This window comes from Trachypithecus francoisi, unplaced genomic scaffold (assembly GCF_009764315.1).
Source record: "Trachypithecus francoisi isolate TF-2019V2 unplaced genomic scaffold, Tfra_2.0 Lachesis_group16, whole genome shotgun sequence".
Classification (NCBI taxonomy): domain Eukaryota; kingdom Metazoa; phylum Chordata; class Mammalia; order Primates; family Cercopithecidae; genus Trachypithecus; species Trachypithecus francoisi.
This window is the reverse complement of record NW_022681461.1, coordinates 62,818,506-62,835,379: the sequence shown is the minus strand read 5'-3', so window position 1 is coordinate 62,835,379 and position 16,874 is coordinate 62,818,506.

Sequence of the window (16,874 nt, the reverse complement as noted above, 5' to 3'; positions counted from 1 at the left end):
TTTTTATATTGTTTCTTGAAAAGAAAGTCATTCATACTAGTATAGTCATGAATCTTATCTTTGATTTATCCCTTGCATTTTCTATCAGACTTAGGATACCAGTTATATCTTCAGGAAGACACTGTCTTCCTAAATTACTTACCTTCTCCGAATCTTAGAGCCTCATCTATAAAATGGAGAAGATGACAATATATCTCATTGAGTTTCTGTGGGAATTAAATAAGAATGGATTGACACAGTGTCTGACACATTGTAAATGCTCAATAAATGGAAGCTATTAGTATGACTGGTCTGTAATCGTGGACATTTTTACCAATGGCTCCTGGATGCCCTTCTGCTCATAATAAAAGCATTTTCCAGTGACATCCCAGATGAGAAACATATTCTAAATTGGGATTTTTTCTTCTTAAGGCTTAAACTAACCAAGTCTTCTAGTTTGCTCAGAGGCATTGTTTTGTTTTGTTTTTGTTTCAAACCATGAATGGATGCTTAATTTTATCAATTGCTTTTATAATGCCTATAGAGAGAATCTATTAATGTGTTGAATTATATTAATGCATGTTTAATTTTATCAATTGTTTTTATTAAATTCCTGCATGTAGGAAGTTGGGACTAAAGATATCAGCAACTGCACACATGGCCCGGTGTCTCTGTCTTATTTTCCAATGTCCTTTGCTCTCAGTCCTTTATCACTTTTTATGTAAGAGGCTGTATCTCAAGAAGTAGGTTCTCAAGACAACACAAGGAGTCATAGTTCTAGGTTAGATTTCACCAAGATAGCTGGGAATCCAAGACTACAGGAGCTACTGAACTGACACCATCTACCCTGCCCTTGCATCAGTGAGGGGCTCATTAGTAATAATACATACAAGAGAGGAAGGGAAGAGAAGGGTAGAGATAGAGCATGAGCCTTGGAATCAAGCAGACTGTGACTTGAATCCCAGCTCCATCGTTCAATAACTCTATGAATCTTGGCAAATTAGTTTCTCTGAACCTTGATTCCTTTGCTGTTTTTGTTGTTGGTGGTAGTGGTTTGTGTGGATAATGAAACTTTCTGACATTCTCTGCAATTTTTTTGTATGTAAGTACATATGTGCTTCTCTTTCTATGGAAAGGATCCATTATTTTCATAATATATTCAAAAGGGGTTTCTGACTCCAAACAATATAATCACAGCTATAAGAAGACATAAAAAACAACTTCTAAATAAGTCCTTATGATTGCTATAAATGAGTGTTACCAACCTGTTAACCAAAACATTTCAAAATGTTGAGGGCTCTCCTTCAAATACAATGTTTCCTTGACATCTGGTATCATTGGTATAAAAATGGGGGGAACAGGTATATGTTCTTTTTCCCAATCCACTATTGCTTTTATGTCTCTAAAATATCTCTGGAAGATACACAAAAAAATTAATAACACTTTGCCTATGGAGAGGAAAAGTGGGTGGCTGGGAGTTGGGAGTGGGAGGAAAAAATTTCACTTACTTTTATACATCCTTTTTCACTTTCTGAATTTTGAACCATATTCATTCATTATCTGGTCAAAAATAAACTTTAAAAATAAAGAAAAAAGAGTACTAAGAAAACCTTAGAAGTCAAAGTTAATATTTTGGTCTGAACCATAAATCTTTAAAAATTTATTATTTTATTTTTTATAATTTTTATGTATGTATGTATGTATGTATTTATTTATTTATTTTGAGATGGAGTCTTGCTCTGTTGCCCAGGCTGGAGTGCAGTGGCACAATCTCAGTTCACTGCAACCTCCACCTCCCGGGTTCAGGCAATTCTCCTGCCCCAGCCTCCTGAGTAGCTGGGACTACAGGCACATGCTGCCACACCTGGCTAATTTTTTTTGTATTTTAGTAGAGATGGGGTTTCACCATGTTGCCCAGGCTGGTCGTGAACTCCTGACCTCAGGGCAATCCGCCCTTGACAAATAATAATTGTACATATTTAGGAAGTACAATGTTTTAATATATGTTTATGTCATGAAATGATTAAATCTAGCTAATTAACATACTCATTATCTCACACACTTATTTTTTCATGGCAAGAATATTAATAACCTACTCTTAGAAAACTTGACATGTATAATACATTATTATTAACTGTAGTCACCATGCTGTGTAATAGATCTCTGAAACTTACTCCTCCTATCTGACTGAAACTATCCTTTGAATAACATCTCCCCATTCTCATCCCCCTTAATTCTATCCTCTGGAACAAGAGTAGAATGGTCACTATCATTCTACTCTGTAGGTTTGACTCTTAAGATTCCACATACAAGTGAGATCATGCAGCATTTGTCTTTCTGTAACTGGCTTATTTCACTTGATATGATGTTCTCCAAGTTTATTCATATTATTGCAAATGACAGAATTTCCTTCTTGTTAAAGGCTAAATAGTACTCCATTGTGTATATATATACCACATTTATTTATTCATTCATCTGTTGATTGACATGTATGCTGTGAATAATGCTGCAGTGAACATGAGAGTGCAGACAGCTTTTTGACATACTGATTTCAATTCCTTTGGCTACATACTCTGAAGTGGGATTGCTATATCTTATGGTAATTCTGTTTTCAATTTTTGAATGATAAATTTTAATGACCGTGACTGAATTGGCCAATTTAGACAAACACAAGAGTTTCCAGTTGACTGTACCTAAACAAACTCTAGGAATAACTAGAACTTGCTAGTTTCTTCATTTCTGACATTTCAATATTCCCAATATTTCAGCTCTTATATTTCAAGTTGGTTATAAGGTTTGGGTCTAATCACCTTTGGTGGTTTTAAGGACTCTCTTTAAGACTCTCAAATTATTATGTTGGAGTGTAACAGCAAATACATCTGCATCCATGTTGGATGTCTGTTGAATTTTGTCCTAAACTCCAGGCATATAATATGTAGTCATGGGCCAGCCATCTCCTGATCCTAGCCTGTGATGTTTAGGCCTTCAAATTTAACTAATCATTTAATGTGTATCACATAGAAGCAGAAATAAGCCTTGTTAGGAAACATCCTATCAGAGGAGGATTGCCTGCTTGGCTTCACCATTCTGGCTGAGCCCCAGCCACCTAACTGTAATAGTGAAGTGTTGCAGGAAGTCAGGGACCCTGAACAGAGGGACCGGCTGAAGCCACGGCAGAAGAACATAAATTGTGAAGATTTCATGGATGCTTATTAGTTCCCCAAATTAATACTTTTATAATTTCCTACGCCTGTCTTTACTGCAGTCTCTGAACATAAATTGTGAAGATTTCATGGACATTTATCACTTCCCCAATCAATACTCTTATAATTTCCTATGCCTATCTTTACTTTAATCTCTTAATCCCATCATCTTCGTAAACTGAGGATGTATGTCACCTCAGGACCCTGTGATGATTGTGTTATCTGTACAAATTGTTTGTAAAACATGTGTGTTTGAACAATATGAAATCTGGGCATCCTAAAAGAACAGGATAACAGTGATTTTCAGGGAACAAGGGAGATAACCATAGGGTCTGACTGCCTGCGGGGTCGGGCAGAGCAGAGTCATATTTCTCTTCTTGCAAAAGCAAATAGGAGAAATATCGCTGAATTCTTCTTCTCAGCAAGGAGTAGCCCTGGGAAAATAATGCATTCCCAGGGGGAGGTCTCTAAAATGGCCACTTTGGGAGTGTCTGTCTTATGCAGTTGAAGATAAGGGATGAAATACGCCCTGGTCTCTTGCAGCACCCTCAGGCTTGCTAGGGTTACGAAATTCCAGCCTGGTGAATTCTAGTCAGACTGGTTGTCTGCTCTCAAACCCTGTTTCCTGTTAAGATGTTTATCAGTGACAATGCGTGCACAGAGGGACATGGAACCTCATTAGTAATTCTAATTTTGCCTTGTGACCTTGCTTTGCCCTTCTGCCCTGGTGATCTTGTGTTGCCATTTGAAGCATGTGATCTCTGTGACCCACTCCCTATTCGTACACTCCTCCCCTTTTGAAATCCCTAATAAAAACTTGCTGGTTTTGCAGCTCAGTGGGCATCACGGAACCTGCCAACATGTGATGTCACCCCCAGAGGCCCAGCTGTAAAATGTTTCTCTTTTGTACTCTTTCTCTTTATTTCTCAGACTGGCCGACACTTAGGGAAAATAGAAAAGAACCTATGTTGAAATACTGGGGGCTGGCTCCCCCAGTAGTGAAGTAGGGTTTCCTCAGGTCAGGGGCCTCCATCTGATGGTACCTGAAGGGGATTTGGGATTTTATGAAGATATGAATAGGTTTATACAGAATGACCAAGCTCTGGGTCTTTAATTAGAACTTCACAAAACATCATATTGTGGGGGCAGTTTTCAGTCACTTCTCATTAGGACACTAGTGACAACCCAGTAACTAAGGTCTGGATTATTTTCCTTCTTTTATGTTTGGGGATTCTTGTCCTGAAAGAACTTGTCCTGTACCATTGTATACTGGATGTTTGATTCTCTCTTCAGTGTCCTTATTCCTCAATTCTTAATTCCTTATCTACAAGCCTGTGAGAGTATCATCTTCAGATACTTCATAAATTCACACCTCCCACTGTCCACCCCATACCGGTATTCTTAGTACGATGCAGCAGACACCTCTACACCTCCACTAATGGGGATGGCCAGAAGTGGCCTCTGCTTTCGGTCCTTCCGGCCCAAGCGTTCTCTGTGTTTTCTGGGACAACTGCCTTCTCTTTGTGGCATCAATGCCCTTCTGTTTCACCATGTCAGTGGAGGGGGCATTTCAAACCTCTAGGGGGAAACAGCCACTTTTTGTTAGAATGTGAAGAGAAAACTAGTCTTGCATTTCCCATTTGCTGTGTGATATAATTAAACATCTCCCAGAAAGTGGGAAGCCTGGCTAACTTAAGAGCTTGCTGCTTAATCACTGTATGCGCAACTGTAAACCATGAGGCAGGAGTTCCTAACCTGCCTCCTGCTGATTGTCCTGGTTACCACTAGGCTTCCCCAACAGGCTGGACTCTTTAGTGACTGGACTTGAGTCTGAGGCCTAATGTAACCAATTCTGTGATTCTGCACTGCTTAAAATTTAATTCCACTAAAATGACATCAGAAACTGGGGCATTATGAAGAATTCCTGACAAAAGAAAACGAGATTTGACTGAAGTTTCCATGGTCTTTGACTCATGCTTAAATCACACCCAGTGCCTGCCCTCCCAGTTTGCATCCCATCAACCCAGCATTATTATGAATTTCAGATCATGGGACGAGAACTGAAAAAATATGGACATTCCAGTCATAGCCCTTTGCCCTGAACTTTGAAACCAAAGCATTCAGCATTGCTTCTTGTTCTTTCTTTGCCTTCTATCTTGTCAAATGGACAAATTACACTAGGATGACTTGGTTTGGGACATGGAAATTATACCTGTCTTTTCTTCTGTAAGAAAGCCAAGTGGTTGGCTCAAATCATCCCACACAGGGTCTCCTTCATAAAGATTTTATTTCTACTAAGACATTCGAAAAGTACAGAAACCTTCCTTCTGCTGACTTGCAAATGTCATACCCTTTAGCAAAACAGAGTGTAAAGGTCCCTGACCGGGAGCCTTCACAGGCTGGAGGTTTGAACTATTCCACTGCAGCTGGCAGGAAGCCCAGAAGATGAAATCTACACCCAAATGCCAATCTCACATGGTAGGAAACTTCAGGGAGAATGTACCTAAAAAGGCCTTTCTTTCACAGCCCCTAATGAGTGCTTGCTGAGGCAGGAGGGAAGCTACCGAGCTTAATGACTTCTGGCTGGGTAAGTTCCTGACACTGGGGAAGGCTCAGCCCATTGTTTGACATCACAGACTTTTTCTACAGCACAGGCCATCACTGCCATTATTCAGGTGAACTACAAAGACAGAGCTTTGCATGCTTCCTTTAATGGAAAGAAGAGTAGTTACAAGTATGTACATGGGTGTTTAAGAGAAGGACTGCAGTGTCTGAAGTGCTCACCCAAATAAAACCTGGATAGTCACCCTGCTGTGCATACACATAGTTCCAACTCTCTGGTGATTGCATTTCTCTCTCTGTTCTGGAGGACAGTATGTAGCTGAATGTGATGGGACAAGCGTAGACTCTGCAGCTAGACAAAGCAGCTCTGTGACTCAGTTACACCCTCACCTTGGCAGGTGATATAACCTCTGTGAGCCTCCATTTCCTCATCTGTAAAATGGGGACAGTTAGACCTACCTCACAGGGTTGTTCCAAAATTTAAATGTATGAAAGAACAACTCCTGGCCCACAGTAGGAGTTCAGTGAACAGAGCAGTTACTGTCACTGTTGTTTGGCATCCTCTTAATCTTTCCACACTTCTGCCTTGGCCCACAGAAGAGGCATTTTGGGCTGGGTGTGGTGGCTCACGCCTGTAATCCTAGCACTTTAGAAGGCTGAGGTGGGCAGATTGCCTGAGCTCAGGAGTTCGAGACCAGCTTGGGCAACATGGCAAAACCCCATTTCTATTAAAAATACAAAAAATTAGCCGAGCATAGTGGCGCACACCTGTAGTTCCAGCTACTCAGGAGGCTAAGGCACGAGAATCGCTTGAGCCCGGGAAGGGGAGGCTGCAGTGAGCCAAGATCACGCCACTACACTCCAGCCTGGGAGACAGAGCAAGACTCCGTCTCAAAAAAAAAAAAAGAAGAGGCATTTTACTAACAGCAGTCCTGGGGAGGAAGCTTCCTGCCCTCCTCGTCCCCTCTTCACTTTCCTGTCAGGAACAACTTACCTGGTCAGGGATACTCACCAGTGACATGTTTCTGCTATTCTTGGCCCCATCTCTGAGGCCCAACCAACCACAGCCATCCATATTTTTTCTTTTTGCTCCAATTTTCCTTTTTTGTAAATAAATGATTCCAACCTGAAACTGCATCTGACACCATTGGTCTGGAGGCAGCCTAGAGGCTACTTTCTCTCTCTCATTCTGTTCTGCCATCTGTGGGTGTTGGGTGTTCTTTGATCCTCCACACATAAGTTGAGTAAGTGTCTACTCTGCAGACCCGACTGTCCCCATGTCAGACCCCTGTGACCAGACCTGGAAGGAGGAAGCAGGAAGTCCCTGCCTGGACTACAGGAGTGAGCTTCAGTCTTAAATCCAGCTTTGCTAGTACTATAGCTGACACTATTTTGATCCTCATCTTGTTTCTTGCCTGTGTCTGTTCTCAATACCAGCGTGGGGTAGAAGTGTGATTAAATTAGCTCCCCCAAATTTCTAAGGCCACTGTTAATAGTAGTAATATTCATCTATCCTCTTGGCTTGTGACTGTCTGTTTTAATCCGTGGATTTGCTGACTGCCCCACAGTTCCTTCTGTAGCCTCTGGTATCCTTTTTTGTTTTTTCATACTTCAAGATATCACCTGAAGGAAGAATTTCCTGGCTTGCCAGACTGGTTATAAAAATCTAGAAAACAGAGGTTCTTTTTTACTTTAGTCGTCAAGCCACTTGCCAGCAGAGTAAATTTACACTCTCTGTTGACATGATAAAATATCTTTAATTAAAAGCCAAGAATATTATGATTGTCATTCTGGGTGTAGCCTTGTCCAGTTTAAATGCACAGCAGGGCCTTTTATGCAGTCCTGAACACTTGAGTCCCACTCAATCAGGAGCAACTTGGGTATCAGCTTGACATTCTCATCCCTATTTCATCATGGAGGGAGGCAGCTTAGGCCTAGCCTAGGATTTCAAAGGAACTCACAAAAGGGGCATTTAAATGCCACTCTGTTAATACCATCTTTGAGTTCTGAGTCTGACCGATGTATTGATCTTCATTGGTTTGGGTGGTCTTTGGAGGATTTTCTTTTCAGCAAAAATTCTTGAACCTTTGCCTATAAACAGACTGTCTCCAGTAATAACTTTGTCTCCCTGCTCAGATTCCCCTTCCCATCCAAGCCAAACTGTTAATAACCCACCAGCTTAGAACTTCCTCCTCTACATCTCCCTTCCTGGCCCCGCCGTGTGCTCACAAGATAAGTAGGGAGCTAGAACAGCCCCAGGCAAATGGAGAGAAAGTTGTTGGAAAGGGGTGCTGGAGGAAGGATTTGTGGGGAGGATTAGTGATGCATGGTCATTGGACCCTGCAAGTGGGGAAATGCTGCTCTGTGATGGCCCAAGACCTTCTTGGCACTCTGGCTTCTCAAACTAAAGAGAAGAGCCACTCTGTGAAGGAGGTCAGCCCTGTAGGATGGAGCCCTCTCCCTATGTTCTCCTCATCCTGTTCTGTTGAATTCTTGACTGGGTTCTATTGGGCTGTGAAGGTGTAACCTAGATTCATAAAATAACCCTGTCTGAATATCAGCCTGGGGCTGGGGAAAGGGTAGAGGAACTTCACATACCAAGAAGTGGTCTTTATTCAAGGCTTAGTAAGGTGATGCAATTATCAAGATGTGTTCCTAGGACTAGCACCATCAGCATCACCCAGCAACCTGTTAGAAATGCAGATTATCAGGACCTACCCCAGACCTAGAATCAGAAATTCTGGGCTTAGGTACTCCTACAATCTGTGGTTTAACAAGCCCTGCAGGCAACTCTGAGGCACTTTAAAGTGTGAGAACCACTGGTCTAGTCAAATGGGTGAAACATGACTCAGGTTCTAGGTGAGTCACTACCCAGGTGAATGGTGATTGGTTAATATAATTGCACAAAAGTTCTATCCTTTTCAACCCCAGAAAAACTGGAGAACGAGAGATTCTACTGTGTGCTTGGATCTTCCCTTAAGGATGTTACTGCCGGTCCCACATTGGCCTAGATTCCTCAGGGACCAGTTCTGTGCTGATCCCCTTTTCCAGGGGCAAATGGCAGGGCCTTGCTGAGACTTGTTCACCTTGGGATATGCAGTCTTCTGACTCAGGACCTGCCTCGGGAATTGACTCTTTCTCAACCTGGAGGAGTCATGTAGCTGGGTAGGACTCAATTCAGACTACTGTGAAAAGAGGGACCCCAAGAGGAGGAGGCGCATCTGATTTTTCCTGGCTATTTCATATAGCAGAAAGAATATGAGATTTGTGGCCAGGACAATGGAATTCATGTTTTGAAACTGGCACTCACTAGCTGAGGAAACTTGTACATCACCTCTCTGAGTCTCCATTTTCTCATCTGTATGATGAGAATAAGAATAATATCTAATTCCTAAGATGTTTGTGAGGATTAAATAAGATAACAAAATTGAAATGCTTATATGTAAAATGCCTTGTGCCTATAGAAAGCTCTGTAAATGCTAAGTTGTTTTGTTGATAATTATCCTTCCAAGCTTCCAGTTCTTTATTATGGGAGAAACCTGGACAGCTCTGTAATAAGTGGATGACCAGCAAGACCCCATAAGCCCTCCTTGTCTCTGCATACTTTCTTGTGGCTGATTTTTTTTTTTTTTTTTTTTGAGACAGAGTCTCGCCCTGTCACCCAGGCTGGAGTGTGGAGTGCAGTGGTGTGATCTGGGCTCACTGCAAGCTCCACCTCCCAGGTTCACGCCATTCTCTTGCCTCAGCCTCCCAAGTAGCTGGGAATACAGGCATGCGCCCACCATGTCCGGCTAAATTTTTGTATTTTTAGTATAGACGGGGTTTCATCGTGTTAGCCAGGATGGTCTTGATCTCCTGACCTCATGATCCACCTGCCTCAGTCTCCCAAAGTGCTCGGATTACAGGCGTAAGCCACCATGCCTGGCCTGGCTGATTCTTAACATGAAGTTTCCCAGCTATAGTTACAGCCTAAGATAACAGGTCTCCACAAATTTCTGTCTCTTGCTTCTAGAGCAGACTATTTTATCCAAGGCTGCTGGGATTGGAGATGTAATTGATACTTAAATTAGCCCCTTGCAGAACAATGTATCGCCCAATAGACTTTTTAGAATCAGAATAGGGGACCATCCAGAGATACTTTCATTTGTGTTACTCTTTCTATTTCAGGTGATTCTTAAGTTTTGATGGTTGGAATAACTTGACTGTTATTATCCAAAGCAGTATATTTCAACTGGGGGCAATATCTAGAGACATTTCTGGTTGTCATAAGGAGTAGGGGGCACTGTTAGCATTAGATGGATAGAGACTGGAGATGCTATTAAACAACTTACAATGCACCATGCAGCCATCACCAAGAAAGAACGATCTGGTCCAAAACAGTAGTGCTGCTGTCGAGGAACTCTGATCTAAAGCAAGTTTGGGAAATATACTGAATTTTGGGGCTAATCCTAATCACTTGCTGTGTGTGCCTGGAGCACTGTATTAAGCAGGATTTCGGAGTTACACCTGGGTACTTGTGAGTGGCATGATTGTTTACAGATGTTCTTTGATCAGGGAACAGGAAAGAAGATAGGGGACTGGGTATTTCCCACACCAGGCCTGGAGCATTTCAAGCCTCACTTTCTACTCCAACCACCACTATCCATAGTGTCCACAGATTCCCAGGGAGGTGGTTGGGACTGAAGCTGTATAAAATATCCCTTGTACTTCTTCATAAACTCAAGGTCTTGAATAGGCTTTTCTGGGCCAACGAAGCAGAGACGTTGCCCCATACTGTGTGGTTAGTAATGCTTTCTTTAGTTCCTTTGGACCCGGAGTTTCCTGAGGTAGGCAAATACCTCTATGAACCTGACACTCAGGTACCATAGAAATTCTCAGGCCCTAATCTTGGGTATTAATTCATTCTAATTTAAGGGCTTCAACTAGAGCTTTCTCAAGCTTTGCTCAGAAGAAGGATGAACTCTACCTTTGCAATGATTATTGAGGAATAAACAACATCTGCTTGCAGGAACTGCTCTCTTCAGCTAGTTTTACAAATGATAGATAAAATCCAAAGTAGACCTTTGGCAATCTCATTTGGGCTTAAAAAGGGAGTGAATGGAAAAGTTCTTTCTAGGATATTCAAATCCAAGGGCAAGCCTGAGAACTGGGCAGTAGCTCAGATGTGATCAAAGGTGATTATTTACAACCTCATTGATAACTCTAACTAAAGAATTGAGGCTCAATTTGGCCCAAAAGATGGCTCAACACAAGACTCTAGATCAGCCTGGCAATGACCCGTTTCCCTAGAGCCAGCTTTTGGCTTTTACAACTTTGTAAAAATGTAGTTAGACCAAATAGAGACTAAATCCCTGGGTGTATTGTCTCTCCACTAGAATGGGAATAGAATCCCTAAGGATGCAGTGTTCAGACCTAAAGGATGTACCATAATCCCACAGACTTCTAAGAATGCCCCACTGCTACCTCTGAGGCTTGCCTATTTTTTGTTGTTGTTGCTGTTTTTGTTTTTTGAGATGGCGCCCCATTCTGTCAAGCAGGCTGGAATGCAGTAGTGTGATCTTGGCTCACTGCAATCTCTGCCTCCCAGGCTCAAGCTATTCTCCTGCCTCAGCCTCCTGAGTAGCTGGGATTACAGGCATGTGCCGTCACTCTCAGCTAATTTTTGTGTGTGTGTGTATTTTTAGTAGAGACAGGGTCTCACCATGTTGGCCAGGCTGGTCTCGAATTACTGACCTCAAGTGATCTGCCTGCCTTGACCTCCCAAAGTGCCAGGATTACAGGCGTGAACCACCGCACCTGACTGCTAGCTCATCGCTATGGTTTAAATTATGTCCCCCCAAAAAGATACGTTGAAACCCTAGTACCTCAAAAGATGACCTTGAAAATAGGATCTTTATAGAGGCAATCAAGTTAAAATGGGGTCATTAGAGTGGGCCCTAATCCCGTGTTACTGGTGTCCTTATAAAAGGGGGGAATTTGGACACAGAGTCAGACACATACAGCGGGATGCCATGTGAGGATAAAGGCAGAGACTAGGGTGACACAACTACCAGCCAGGAACACCAAACGTTGCCCTCAAACCATCAGAACTAGAAAAGAGGCATGGAATAGATTTTCCCTCATAGCCCGCAGGGGGAACCAACCCTGTGGACACCTTCGTCTTGGACTTACAGCCTCCAGAACTGTGAGAAAATAAATGTCTGTTGTTTAATCCACCCAGTTGTTTGTTATCCACCCAGCAGTTTGTTATGGCTGCCCTTGGAAACAAATACACTCATGAACCAAACTCTGAGGCTAACCGTCACCACCACACCTACATCCCTCAGCTCTCCTCCTTGTGGTCCACACAGACACGGCTCTGCACTCTCCTCCGAGGACCTGCACGGTCACTGTTTCCACAGAGCTCCTATCAATGGTGCTCATCACTGCTCTCAAAGCAGTTCCAGATCTGACTGCTGCAGCTGTTACCATTAGCAAACAGGTCCAGGCCAAGGCTGCACTGAGCTGCTCAGCAGCACTGCCTGAGTTGGTAAACAGGTCGGGCCACACTGCTTCAGAAATGCCTACTGCTGCCTTAACCATGGCCCCCCTGCCCTCCCACACCTCATGCCTGCTGGTGTCAACCTCTCAGCTGTTCTCAGTCCTTGGTTGGGAAGCTGTCACCAAAGGCTGTCCCTGTCCTGGCAACTCCTCTGCAATGTGCTAGGCTCTCTCAGGAGCTCCACCACCACCACCCATGATCCCACAGATCCAGAGCTCACATGATCACATTCCCTCACCCCTGCTGCCACCAGAAACCCTCCTTTGTAGGGGTGAGTCATAGCTTCATATCCCCCAGCAAGCAGAGGCTGGGCCTTCTGGGGTCACAGCTCTATGTGTGAGATTGCATATGCTGTCCTTGGAATTGGCATAGCTCTATGGATCCAAGCAGAATTCCTGTGTTACCAGTTATAGCTATAGAGAAATATTAATAGGCTCAATATATTGAATACTGACTTGGTCATAAGCACTTAATATATGTGATTTAATACAATCTTTACAAAAAGCTCACAGGAAAATAATTATTCCTAGTTGTTGATGTGGGAACAGGGGATCAGAGAACTTAAGTAACTTGATCCAAATCACAGAGTGAATAGTTTGAGGAGTTAAAATTCATGCTGGCATTTCACTGACTTCAATGCCTATCTTCTTCCCAGTTCAGGACATTGCTGCTCACAAAGGCCTCCTTTAGGAAACACTGAGTTAAAATACAACAACCATAATTTTTCTCTTTCCAGTGACACTGGGGCAGTTGATATGGCCGCATACCCATGCTAGGCAGATGGGTAAGCAGCCTGTCTTGTGGATAGGGCAGAAAGATCCCCTGGCTGTCCCAAGCTTATGGTGGGTACTGGAGATATGCAGGAACCTAATCCATGACCTCTTCTCCACTTTGGATTCTCACCATTCTAGAAATAGACCCTAAAAGATAAATGATGCTTGAAATATAGTATCAGATGTATTGTCTGAGGTATAGGACTTCTGATCTAGCTCACTGGAAAAAAGCCGACTTGGGCAGAGTGAAATTTCTTTCTCCTTCCCTCTTCTGTCTCAGCCTAAATGTGGGGACTTATTTGGGGAAAAGGTTGAGTCTACACAGTGAACTCCAGGCCTACTTGCCCTGCCTCCAGCCTGACAAGAGCCTACTTCATATCTTGTCAAATGTAAGAGAAAGAACACTCGAGAAGGAAAGAAGGCCACAGTGAAAGAGGCAAGCTGAAGAGCTTGAGCCAGAAAACAGAGATGCACTTGGTTACTAACTGAATGCAGACCTGAAGCACAGGCATCCTCCATGCACAGCCTCAGAGCAGGTCTGAAACAGCCAAGAAGGTAAGGGTCTGCACTGTCCTCCTTCCAACTCAGGGGTCCCACCCGCTGGTGAATGTGGACTAGTGGAAGTCAGGATCTCATCTCATCAATCAGATAAGGGACTCTTCCTTCCCTGTGGAGGAATCAGTGTAAGGTGGATAGAACTGGCAGTATTTGTTCCCAAATGGCTTCCTCTTGGGAAGATCCTTACATGGAAACAACAGAACAAGAGAATTCCCATCAGTACTAACAGTGACTCATCCTGTTGGGAATGCTTCAAACAGGATTGAGGGGAGGGCTCCAAAGGGGATTAGTGGTAGGCTTAGTGCCCAGCCTAATAGTAGGGGTCTGAGATCAACAGCAGTCTCAAACCCTCAGCAGATTGTATTCTTCCACCCTTGGGGCTTGGGAGCCCTCTAAAGTCCCACATGTTCCTGGCTGTGGATGGGACCATTCTGTCATAATCTGTGTTCCCACTACAGTACTTGTTCAGTCTGGATCATTAGACTTCAAATTGGTTTTATTTATTTTCTCAAACAATTATAATATTGATGGCAGATGTGAACATTGAATAAAAGCAGAACTTCCATGGTTGATATGGACACATTTCATATGTGTCAAAATGTCAGGAAAGGCTGGGTCCATCTGGGGACACTTCCAGTATCAAAGGCAGGTGCCGAATGGCACAGGATGTGAGACACCACAAAAAGAGTGATTGGCTATGTCTCTTTCATACTGGGGCAAAGCTTGTACTTGCAGGTTTAATTCTGCTTTCTCCCTTGGTTCCTTGATGTTTATCAAAGATTGAGGATTACTGTGGTTATTCAAGTGGGTTAGTCTGGAAGGTGAAAAAGGTCACAAAGGGATGTATTTTGCTCTGTTTTTAAAACAGGAAAAGGTTGAACTATAACATCACTGTGCCATGTGGAGGGGGCTTAATCTGTGTTATAAATCTTTGCAACTTTGGTTTATTGAACTAAGTTGAAATTACTTGCTCCTATGATGTTCGCAAGATCTCATGGTATTTGCTAAGACTCCTCAAACCAGGCTGGTCTCTGCAATTCTGAGTCCCCCCAAGTTCTCCTTCCCACCCTCCCGGGGCTTTGCATATGTCAGTAGAAACCATCCTGGCCCCACATGTCTTTTCAGGACCTGAAATAGATTATTGTATTGAGTCTTTCAAGAAATAGACAATAGATTCAAATACAGAGGGAAAGAGGTCACCTGGTATTCCCTTGATACCCAGCAAACAGATTCTTATGAGAAATAATACCATCAAATGAGCTTTCAGGTTCTTTCTTGCTCTAATGTTCTACTATATTCTACCCAGTGCTGTTAAGGAGAATAATTAATTTTTTTTGTTTTTGTTTTTTGAGACAGAGTTTTACTCTTGTTGCCCAGGCTGAAGTGCAATGGTGTGATCTCGGCTCACTGCAACCTCTGCCTCCCGGGTCCTGGTTCAAGCAGTTCTCCTGCCTCAGCCTCCTGAGTAGCTGGGATTATAGGCACACACCGCCACACCCAGCTAATTTTTGTATTTTTAGTAGAGATGGGGTTTCACCATGTTAGCCAGGCTGGTCTTATACTCCTGACCTCGTGATCTGCCTGTCTCGGCCTCCCAAAGTGCTGTGATTACAGGTGTGAGCCACCGCGCCCGGCAAGAATAAATTTTATAAGATAAGAGTGAAGAGACAAAAAGCAGAATATGTACCTATGTATTGGAATTGGGATAAATATTACTTATACTATTTATAATATTATCATGTTAAACCCAATCAGAAGAATAAAGTAAAAATAAAATTCCAGTTCTAAAATGTAATATGTGCCACATAGAAAAACAGTCTTTTCCAGATTTTTACACTTTCATCCCCACAGCCTTTTGTACTAGGAGCCCAACTGTTGTATTTAGACTAAAATGCTTAAATATTCTGCTAAATGAAGCCACAGCTGCTCTGTCAGAAACATCACATTAAAATGTGAAACCATTTGGCAATGTTCTGAGGACGACTTTCATTTCATGAGCTATAAAACCACTCTGGATGTCATGAGGACTTTGAGCAGCTCTTACAGTTCTTGAAGAGGGGCTGGGAAAGCAGAGGCCAGCCGCAGCTGAGCAAAGTAGAATGGTGAAATGAAAATTGATTTTTTAAATTAAAATTTATTTATTTTTCCACATGTTTCAGAGTTATTCACATGATTCAAAATTCTAAAGGTATCAAAAAAAAAAAAAAAAGACGCTGACATTTTCCTTCCTTCGCAGTCTCTCAACCATCCAGTTTCCCCACAAGCAACAGTGTTGACATTTTCCTGCAAATTTGCAGATGTATTTTATGCCTATCTCATGTTCTCCTACCTTTTTCCTTTACCTATAGTAGTTAATCATACTTACTATAAGTGATAACTCAGTATAGTTTAAATTGCATCTCTCTGATTATGAATGAAGTTGATTATGCTTTCTGATGTTTTGAGACATTCGTATTTCATTTCTTGTGGAGTGATAATTTTTGTTCATCTTTTTCTATTGCATTTTCAGACGGAATTTATCTTTTCTCTGTGATATGAGCTGTAAACAGTTTCCCCATTTTGTTGGCTTTCATTCATGTTGGATTTTGCCATGTAATATCTTTGATTTTTTTCTTAGTCGAGTTTATCATTCTTTTTTTTATGGTTTCTGAGTTTTTATTGCAATTAGGCTTTTCCCCCTCCAAGATTATAAAACAATTTTTCCATAATTTCTTCCAGTACTGTTATGATAACAGTTTTTATGCTTAAATCTTTTGTCCATTTGGAATTTATTCTGGTGGTTGTGATTTCTATTGTTATGGTTTCTTTATAATTTGGTCTTGAAGTTGCTTTCTTGAGAGTGGTTAAAAGCAAAGATAGAAGAACTCTCTAGGAGAGCCCTGAGCAGGGGGAAAGTTAGGTTTGGGTGAGACACAATGAGAAAGTAAAGCCAGAAGGCATGAAACAGAAGAAATGTATTACTCACAGGTCCCAGAGAGGCCAGGGGTGCTGTCAGGAGGCCTACAGGAGTCTGCAGGTGGTAGGAAGCTCAACCAGTGGGCAGGGAGTGGGTGCTTTTATTAATATCCACGAGTGTTATTCCTTGGGCTTTCCCACAATGTTTATGGATTAGCTAATTTAAAGAAAACACACACGAAGGGTGACGTTATTTACATGACTCTGGTGTTGACCATTGGGATTTATTGTGGTCAGCAGCTGTGGGGTGTGTTGAGTTTTAGGTCAGTGAGATGAGGAACAAGTGGGCTATTTTGCAAACAA